Genomic DNA, 10,000 nt, shown 5'->3' with positions numbered 1-10,000 from the left:
TGATGAAAAAACGAGCACATTCATTTATATTTAGTGTTTTTTAAACCAGAGTAGCATCAAACTACCATGCATATCTGATTGTCAACCGGACCCGGGTTGCTCGGGGCATGATAAAGCCTGGTTTACACTACGACATAAGTATAAAGATAAGCTGTGTAAACCGGGTGTGACATAAGCATAAGAAAAAGGAATTCGTAATTTTCTTTGAACTTTTTAAAGTGATTGCTGGTGATGGGTTGTTTCATTACACAGCAGTCCTAAAGAACTGACGACAAATTACAGTACTGTGTACATAAATTATGTTCCTACTCTTTATCACTGAAAAATCTGGGAGGAAACAAAATTGTGCAAGTCATCGATGGAATCCAGATAAGGAAGAGAAACAAGGAACAGGTGCAACCAACAGGAGGGTGTCTATCATCGAAAGTGTTCCAATGAAGGTTAATTTCTCTTGCGCATTTAAAGCGGTGTATAAAATATAAGTAAACCAGAACACAACAACAAAAGACAACGCAAAACCAAAGCAATTCGCTAATTAAGCTCGACAGTCAATTGAAAACCGCTCCATGAATGTTATTACTGGCATTTTTTCGTTTTGTTTTGTTTTTTCCTCTCTCTGAAATCGGAAAAGTTGCGCAATGAGGTCTTTACTGTCACTCCCCTGCCAAATATTGTCTTAGTGCCTAGAGTCTTCTGCACCAATCTTTCGTAGAATTCAGGGGGTAGTAGAAATGCGTAGATTTTATCCGGTGGACACAGTAGAATATTTAATTAACCTGCAATGGAATCGAAGTAGATGTAATGCGAATGGCTACTTGGTGGATCTTTAAGCGAAATATACATTGTGGAGCTCAAGAATGGAACGTCATTTCGAGAAACAACACAAGCCGTGGAAAGTGGACATCTGGAATCTTAAAAGCGACAAATAATTGACTTTGACAACAACTGCATCTTTTGATCGGCGGTCGAGGGTTGATCTGTATTTCGTAATATATTTTACTATTTTAAAATAAAACGTTTTTCGTTTCCGACACTGATAGTTTGTTTGGGTGTTTAACAATGACTACGAAAATTTGAGGAGGACAATCACATACCAAGGGTAACCCAGTTTAAGCTCACGGAGCGCCGAGTTATTTTAGAATTCTCGATCGGGCTATTAATAAACACGAAAAAAAAATCGATAATTTTGTGGTGACAATGATGAATAGAAAGTAGTCATCATAATTACCATGTCGGTTGCCTTAACGACCACAGGAGCACGCTCTCATTTGGTCTTCTAGCTTCACAGCCTAGTGATATTCGAGGCAATTCGAGTCAAGCACACGACCGGCAGGCTTCGCTTATTTGATTTTCATAGAGTTGGAAGATGGTGATGGAAGGAAGAATAATTATAACATTTTCGATGAATTATCCTTTATCTGTCTAATTTCTTCTTAGGGGCCCTGCGTTCGTCCAATGTTCTTAGGAACCTCGATGGGAAGTACCTCGTCAAGTTGAATTCATTTTTGGTTCCAGTCCTCCAGAGTTCATCCGGCAGCAGGTTTGTTAGGTGTTGGCGCGCTAAGACGGATGGCTGGGCAGCATCCACCTTCCACCGCAACTGTGATGGAAAAGGTCCCACTGTTACTATAATCAAAGTTGGCAGTTACATATTTGGGGGATACACTGACGTATCTTGGTCAAGTAAGTAGAACTTAAATTTTGGTTTCTTTGTGATTATTGTAATATTACGATCAAATTATTGCTGTGATATAACTCACATTCTTCATTTGAAAGGATAACTTTCCCCAAAGTTTATAGGGTAGTTCAATAGTTCAATTCACTCGCATAAATTTAATAGTATTAAAAACTACGATACCCCCTCCTCCTCCCCACATCCCCCCCCCCCCCCCCTTCTCCCACTAAACTGAAGGAGTATACGTTTCATTACATAAATATTAGCAAGACTCCTCTTAAATGCCTTGTTGGTATTCATTTCTTTAGTAGTAGATTGCAGAGTGTTAGCTCCACGTTTACTGCAAAACGGCGCTACACATTAAGATGAAATTTTCTTTCTCCCCCAAAAAATCGAAGATTTGAGCTAACCTCTTGCCTGTTATCTACAGAAATAAAGTAACTTTTCAGCAGGACGAGATAGACAAGTTAGGAAAAGTTAATTTTCAAACTTTTATGAAAAGCAGCAGACAGCTGTCGTTGCTGTTTTCCCTTTCACGTAAAAGCGATGCTAAATGATCTCTAAAATAAGAAACCTTTGGACCCTGCCTTTATAGGGAGGAAACAGTCATTACGGTAAAGTATTCAGATAACCTAATGGACTATAATATCCAATATTATTGTATGGACGGGAGTGTTTTACCGGGAACTAAAACACTGGTAGAGTCAAGACGACCACTACATCCCGGAACCGAGTGGCATATTTTTCGTATGCGGTCATACGAGTGGTCATGTTAAGCAACGACGTCACAATTCCCGCCTTTTTTTGTTTGTATAATAATACCCAGTATTTGCATCAGAGCCTGCTTTTCGAATCCAATCTCTACCATGCTTAATATTTATTGTCCATATAATAAAAAGAAAACTACATGTTCACTCGAAGATACGAATTTCATGTTCTCATGGCAAGAGCAATATTCAGTGAATGAGTGAGATATGGTTCTTGCCATCCTCAAACAGTGCACACACTGACTCAAAGAGATCGGAATGCTAAATGTTAAAAGTGACCTCGGTATAAAGTGCTAAGGCTCCTCCATGGGTAGAAAAAAACCGTAATCTAACGACAATAATAAGCAATTCCTAGGAGGTCTAACAGAAAAACGTGTGGCACTGCAGCTGTATTGAACAATTTTCACTTCGCCGATCCTGGCATAAAGCATCTACTCCAGAAGTGTCGGTATTCAAAACATTGAGAAGAACTCAGTCCAACAATAAGAGAATTCTGGAGTTAGTTCCCAGTCACGTAGCCTACAATGTTGCTTGGGTAATGAGCTTAATCAGTGAGCGACCTTCGGACCCACTTAAGACCCAAATCAATCCCAAATTTTGAACGAAAAGAGAACGAAAATTGATGCAAACTGGTGGAGGTTAATGGACGTGCTACCAACTTGTACAGTCCTAGCAATGCCTTGACCGTCAGTGAAAAAGGCAACCTAGATTTGGGACCGAAGCAACAGAGATAGTGGAAAACAAGCTGAATGGCTAATAACTGTTCTCGGTAGACCGTACTCTCCTGGCACCCTCGTTCTGTAAACATCCTATGAGCGAACATGTCTCCTCCACGTATACAGTAGATAGAAACAACCGCGAAATGCAGGTCTCACCTAGAATTGGCGGAAGTTCAACACTGTGGCCACAATGTTCCCGGTTTCAGAAAGACAGATATGGCAATAAATGTGATGCCGGAATCATTGCTTTTGTCTCACAAAAGCTGAAAGTCAAGAGAACCGACGAGCTTGAAGACGAAGACCTCAAAATTACGTGGTTGCATATAAACCCCTTCAACTCCGAAAGACCCATTTTGTGTGGGGGATCATATCGCCCTCCTTCGTCAAATACTACGGTAATCGTTGACGAACGACTTGAAAAGAATATTAAATACGCATATCTGGAAAAGAAAGAAATTGATATCATGCGGGACTTCAACATCGATCATTTAAGGACAACAGTATATAATCACCACCTGCTCTCCAAAGCACTTAAGGCTATGCAACTTGTACAGCTCGTAAAAACAGTGACCAGACCAGCTAGTGGTACCTGCCGTGACCACGTTTATAGCTCTCACCCAGAGTTTATTTCCGAAATATTGGTGCCTAACATTGGTTTAGCAGATCACCTCCCGATCTTTATTTGCCGTAAATATCCCAAGAAACGTATAGCAAATCGGATAACATCGAGATAGGATACAATGGAGATCCAGCATTCACTAAATTCTATCCCGTGGGAGACTTGCTTGAACATAAAAACAGTCATCAAGGAACGCGATAAACTGCTTAACATTACGAGGAAATCAAATCTTCAAACGGACTGGGAACAGTGTAAAGATTTTAAGTGCGAAACAACCAACCCAATTAAAGAAGGAAAAAGAAACTACTGCTGCGAATCAATTGACAGCAAAGGAACACGAAAGGTATCTGGAGAGCTCTCAAAACACCAAACGGGACGCGAAAGCATGCACAGGCGAATAAAATAGCTGAACTGGAAACAGAAAATTGAGTTATCACCCATCCTCTGCAAATTGCCAAAACTCTCAACAACATGCATCTCGCCTGAACATAAATAACAATGAAGAATTCAATGACGCTAAGCTTCGTTATTTCGTCACTAGACTGACAACTGAAACCGAAGCATTCTATATACCACCTCTATACCAAAAAAGGAAATTCAATACTACATAAACAAACTACCATCAAGCAAAGCCACGGGATACGACAGCATGAGTGTTAAAATCCTAAAAACAATAGCTCCAGCACTGATTTCCTCTCTGAAAAGGCTAATTAATTTTTCGATCGAAAAAGAGTCTTTCCGAGACAATGGAAAACAGCTCAGGCCACGATGATAGGTACTACGGTCCCCATTAGCAGCTGCCGTTTCATTCAGGTTACTTCTGACGAGGAGTCACGTAAGCTGATGTCAGGAAGATAGGCGCATAAAACGCGCAAAGATTGAAAAATGGTTCCCGTGTGAGGGTCATCCTTTAACAGGCGGAAGGTTTTCGTGATGATGTTCTTGTGGTGACACTAACTCACGTGACTCCCTGTCAGCAGTACCCTGAATGAAGCGACCGCTACCAATGGGGACCGTAGTATCTATCCTTGTGGCCGCGTGCGATGCAACACTTATTTGCACACCAAATGCACTGACACCCCTGAAACTCTTGGTGGGCCCCACTGAATCCACGCAAGATATACCTGTGTTTGCGAGAACGTCATTTATTTAATCCAGTGCCGCTGCTGTCACAAGATTTATATTGGAGAAATTGGCAGAGGGTTGACACTTTTTTTACTGGCGAAGGAGAATCACTCACTGTTGCAAACTGAACTTAAATTTAAGATTGTCTTCTATTGCGCTTGCCTTCACTCCACTAGCTTAATCAAAATTCCGGCTTAATTTCGGTCATTGCTCCTTTTTAGTTAACTGCCATTTGTTAGTAGTTAGTAGTTCGCTGTCGCTATTTGTATACTCAAATTACTTAACATTTGTAGCAAAGCGTCGTGTATCCTTCGGATCCTACTAGCTTGGGACTACATCGTTGGATTTTCAGCCTTGTTGATTAAAAAAAAAATATATATATATATATATATATATCATAAACGAATAGACTAAGATGAAGTTGCTTCGCTTATCTTTGGAGTGCTCAATGCAAGAATTTTGCAGAGCAAAATACAAATGTAAGAAGGAAAGTATTACTAGTTACTCGAGTTTCACGCTCAAGGCGATCATCAGACTGATCATCAGTCTGATGATCAGTCTGATGATCGCCTTGAGCGTGAAACTCGAGTAACTAGTAATACTTTCCTTCTTACATTTGTATATATATATCATATATATATATATATCATACATGGACTGGTTTGGAAACCCCGAAAAATCAAGGACGAGAACTACAATGACATAGCAACTTGACCGTGACCATGGATAATCTTTTGCCCTTTGTTCACAACTGAGTTTGAATAAATTTAGGACAATACCTACTATTGTTATTGCGCATCTCAACATATTGGGGTTTCCTATTGGTGGTGCTTAGTAATACAGGGGGATTTTTGCGCGGTTTAAAACTGTGCGTAGGAAGCAGAACTAAGCAAGTGCTCTTGACATCCAAAACGATTTTGGGGTAACCACGCATTTTTGAAAGATAATTAAGCTTCAATTTGGAAAAGAACGCTATATATTAATTTGTACTGTAAAGCTTTTTACAAATATTGTTGATTAATTATCCTAAGAATTCCAAGTTTTTTGGGAATTCATTTTGCAAGGGTTTCCCGCATGGTCAGTAAACGTAAACCGAGCAAAAATTCCTTTGAATTAGCAGGTACCGTCCTTTATCAAAAGCATTAAAAAAAAAAAAAAAGTGGTCTATGGATGGTCAGGGCCAAAACAGCGAAGTGAAACAAAAAAAACAACAACAAAAAAAAAACAAGCAAACAAACAAACAACACGTTGAGTTTTGTAGCCATCTTCATATATCAACTATGTACAAATGCTTTTTTTTTGTGGTTTAGTTGCCGTGTTGTGGTTTCAATTTGGAAAAAATGTTCAAAGCCTAACATGGTTGAGTTACTTGTGTTGGCATGTTGGTCACTTGTGTTACTTGTGTTGCTAGCATGCGCTACAATTTTCGATTTTTTAATGATTAACAACATGGACCTTTATTTTTCAGTTAAATTAAAGTATCGATTGTCTCGGTGTTTAGATTGGCTATGTCATTCCTTGCGCGATTCCTTCACCCACTTTCATCTGTCTTGCTAGCAGAGGCCAATTGTGTGTTAGAAGGGAAAACACTTTATGTGACTAGGTTTTCTTTGTTGTTTCTTCGCGTTTCGTGAAATGTGAAAATTGCGTTAATTCATACTGAGCGCAATGAATAAGCTATAATTAAGCAATGAATAAGCTATAATTTAACAAAGAAAGATAGCCGGTAAACTAGAGTAACCCGCATACACGAGATCAGTTGTAGTTATACGCTAACTTGCCGTTTGTCTGCAAAATAATTGCCTACTGGGTAACCTTGATCTAACTTTTTTTTGGTTTAATTTTTAAACGTTATAATAAATGATTAATATTGATTTCCTCACTTACATAGCTGAAATGATCAGGTCATTAAGAGTTTGTTAGCTGAGAAGGCGGCCTCGTTAAAACAAAAAAATGCTCGATTTCGAGATATCGCACGTTCATCGCCGAAATGTTTGTAGCCGGGGTAAGCAAGCAAATTGCTAGGGTTTTCAGACTAAGGATTTATATTATGAACGAAATGATATATGAAATAAATCATGTATTGAACTGCGGATATGAAATCAAGTAAAGCTATGATCGTCGCAGTTTTGAACGCAACTTTAGCAATTGCGTAGAGAAGCCTGAAAAATTCAGGACTTCAACGGGGTTTGCACCCGTGACCTCGCGATACTTTTCAGACTTCTCTACGCAATTGCTACATGTGCGTTCATAACTGCGAGGATCAAGAACTTCACTTGAATTATATAATAACACAAATCATAATCATGAATAATAAAAATTCTTTTCTTTTAGGTTCTTGTGGTTATGCTTCATCCAGTAAATCGTTTATCTACTCACTGTATAACATCAATGGCTTCGCTCCTGTTAAGCGGCAGGTCAAGTCAGGAGGGCAGAGTTCCGCTATATACAGATGTTCCAGTTACGGACCAACCTTTGGTAACGGACACGACATCTACATATCAAACAACGCTGCCAGTAACCGTGCTTCGTACACATATTGTGGCTACGCTTACCCCCTTCCCTCAGGGTATTCTTCATCTGGTTTTTCCTGTAGATTTTATGCAGGAAGCTACAAGTTTACTCCCACTGATATAGAGGTATTCTACGAGACAACCACTTAAAACGAGCCGAAAAGATTGCCGTCACTATTCTATTTTTTGTGCAACCTCGTTCCCTGGGCTTTTCTTAGCCGCTTCAAGGTGCCTTTAGATCAGGGGTACTTCTTTCCAGAGAGCTTTCAATCAAAAAGATAGTTTTAGAAAAGAAAGATGTATTTTATCTTAGAAAAGTCCTGGGAACGAGGTTGTTTTTTGTGTAATCAGGTCACCATATTTAGCGTGTTATGGTTTAATGAAAATGTTGACAACAACTCGTCTCGTATGTGTTTTAATCCTACAGTAATTGCAGACTTAAATAACGAGTCATATGGATTTCATTGATATTGACAATAACCACAACAAATGATAACAACAATTTATGCATGTTAAAGGTTTTTAAGGAAAGAAAAAAAAAAGCTAACGGTGCGTTCGTTTGGGAATAGGAATACATGGAAAAGAAGTTAGAAATCCTTCGCTTTTACGAATTTCGCATTAAAAACTATTGTCAAGCACCTGGTGAACATATCTTTATTATCCTCGTTGCTTCGAAAGGCCAAACATACCATATTAAATTATCGCTACAAGTATACTTATTCCGCTATAGGCTCTTGCGTCCTGTAACCAACGCCTTCAGAATTTCCCCGCGCACTGACTCCTGACAGTGATTAAGCTTTGACAGAAGAGTGACTCCGCCTCTGTTTGTCGATAATGTAAAGTAACGTTAAAAACGGCAAAATACTTATTCGCTCAGGCAAAAACCAGAAAAGGGAATGGTTCTTCAATAGTTTCACACCATGAGCGTGCTGGGACGCCCCAAGGAAGGCAGTGCTCGCCAGAAATTATTATTCGGTCAAAAATCTATGAGAGAGGAATCCATAACAACAGAAATAATTTAATTTCATCTTGCGTAACATCGTGCGTAACATGTGCTTGTCTGACATAAAGCAAAAATGCCTCTCTCTTTTGACCCAACTGTGCATGCAAAAGAATGCGTGGGAGGACAGCCATGAAATGTTCTTTCGCAAAATTCTCCCCTTCTTGTTACGAAATATTAGCAAAACCTAAGACCAGAAGCACATGCCCTCGCATGAAGCGTGTAACTTGCAACTTTTTTTCCTTGGAACAAGGCTGGGTATTTTAGGACACAAATTGTATGCCCAAATATGGATAAAACTAAGTTGGAAGCTGCACGCGCGGGAAAATGCACGACCTGTAGTGCGTTACATCCAAATAAGGAATTTCTTAAAGTAAAAATTAAAAACAGCTCTGAACCACAGTTAAACGCTTCTTCTGCTAAGACTGAATAAAATGTTCTCTATGAAAAGTATACGACTTCAAAGTCCCTCTAAATAGTGTCATTCAAGCTCAAACAGCCACAAAGGGGCAAAGTTTCACGATTGGTCTCCGCCCCACAGTTTTCCCTGTTAAATTGTTACTTCCACCAACGAAAGTAGTGCTGTTGTCTTATACAATATCTCTTCAGCTGGCAGACCACGTCGGGACACCATTCGAAAGAATCCATTTTGAAATGAGTCGTTGGTCGGCCATTCCAGGCTAAATGCCTCTTCAATATGGACAGCTCGAGTCACAAAGGTATCTTTCATAGATGGTGACCACCTTTACATTCTGTTATATCTATGTTATTTAGACCTACTGCCCTTATTTTGAAACAAAATTATTTTGAAATTTGCTCGTCGTAGTGAGGCTAGAAAGGCTTAGTATCATTAAAACACTTTTTTTTTTCTGGCCGCCGTTATGAAAATGGTCTATACAATATCTTGTATTCCTCCCATGAAGCATTGCTGTATGTAGTGACATTCACAAGGAGAACATGCTTCATGTACGATAACAGACATGTCCAGAAATGCAAGTAATTAGATGAAGTCTCATTTCAATAAGCGTCACGAACTGTCCCCTTGCTCATTTCCCCAACTTCAAGATCACTCGTTTATTTGAATATAGACAATTGACGTCACAAAGTGTCCTCCCAAATGCTGCTCCTCGATCAGGAATGGACGAACTGCTGGATTGACCCTGACCTAACAAAGAGGCGAATCTTTAATACTCTACCCTTGTTGTTAGAAATAGACTGGAAATGCTTAGCAACGAGTTTCAACAATTTGGAAGGATAGCTCTATTCACCAAATTTATTTTACAACACTGTTTCATGTAAATTCCTTGCACGATCCATCTATTAGCGTGACGTAGTAAATCACCATGGGAACAAAATAGCTATTTTAAAACACCTTATACCTTAAAATAAACTTGGTGAATCTTCTTTTTTATAGCTGGAAAGTGATAAGTAGGCTAAGATAAATCTTTTTGCAAAGTTAAAAAATATATAATTGGAGCGGATTCAGAGCCACCTTAAAATTCTCTAATTGTGAAGGAGGCTATGAATCCGTTCCAAATAATTTTAAAGCGGAAGAACTATGATCCTCGCAGTATAATCATTT

At 39.2% G+C, this 10,000-nt stretch overlaps 1 pseudogene; it reads left to right on the top strand.

Annotated features, from left to right (window-relative positions):
- The window catches only part of LOC138004095 (uncharacterized), a 31,309-nt pseudogene extending 22,173 nt beyond the window's left edge, over positions 1-9,136 (top strand).
- The last annotated feature ends 864 nt before the right edge of the window (positions 9,137-10,000 follow it).

Source organism: Montipora foliosa, chromosome 5 (genome assembly GCF_036669935.1).
Source record: "Montipora foliosa isolate CH-2021 chromosome 5, ASM3666993v2, whole genome shotgun sequence".
Taxonomy (NCBI): domain Eukaryota; kingdom Metazoa; phylum Cnidaria; class Anthozoa; order Scleractinia; family Acroporidae; genus Montipora; species Montipora foliosa.
This window is presented reverse-complemented; position numbering and strand designations above follow the sequence as displayed.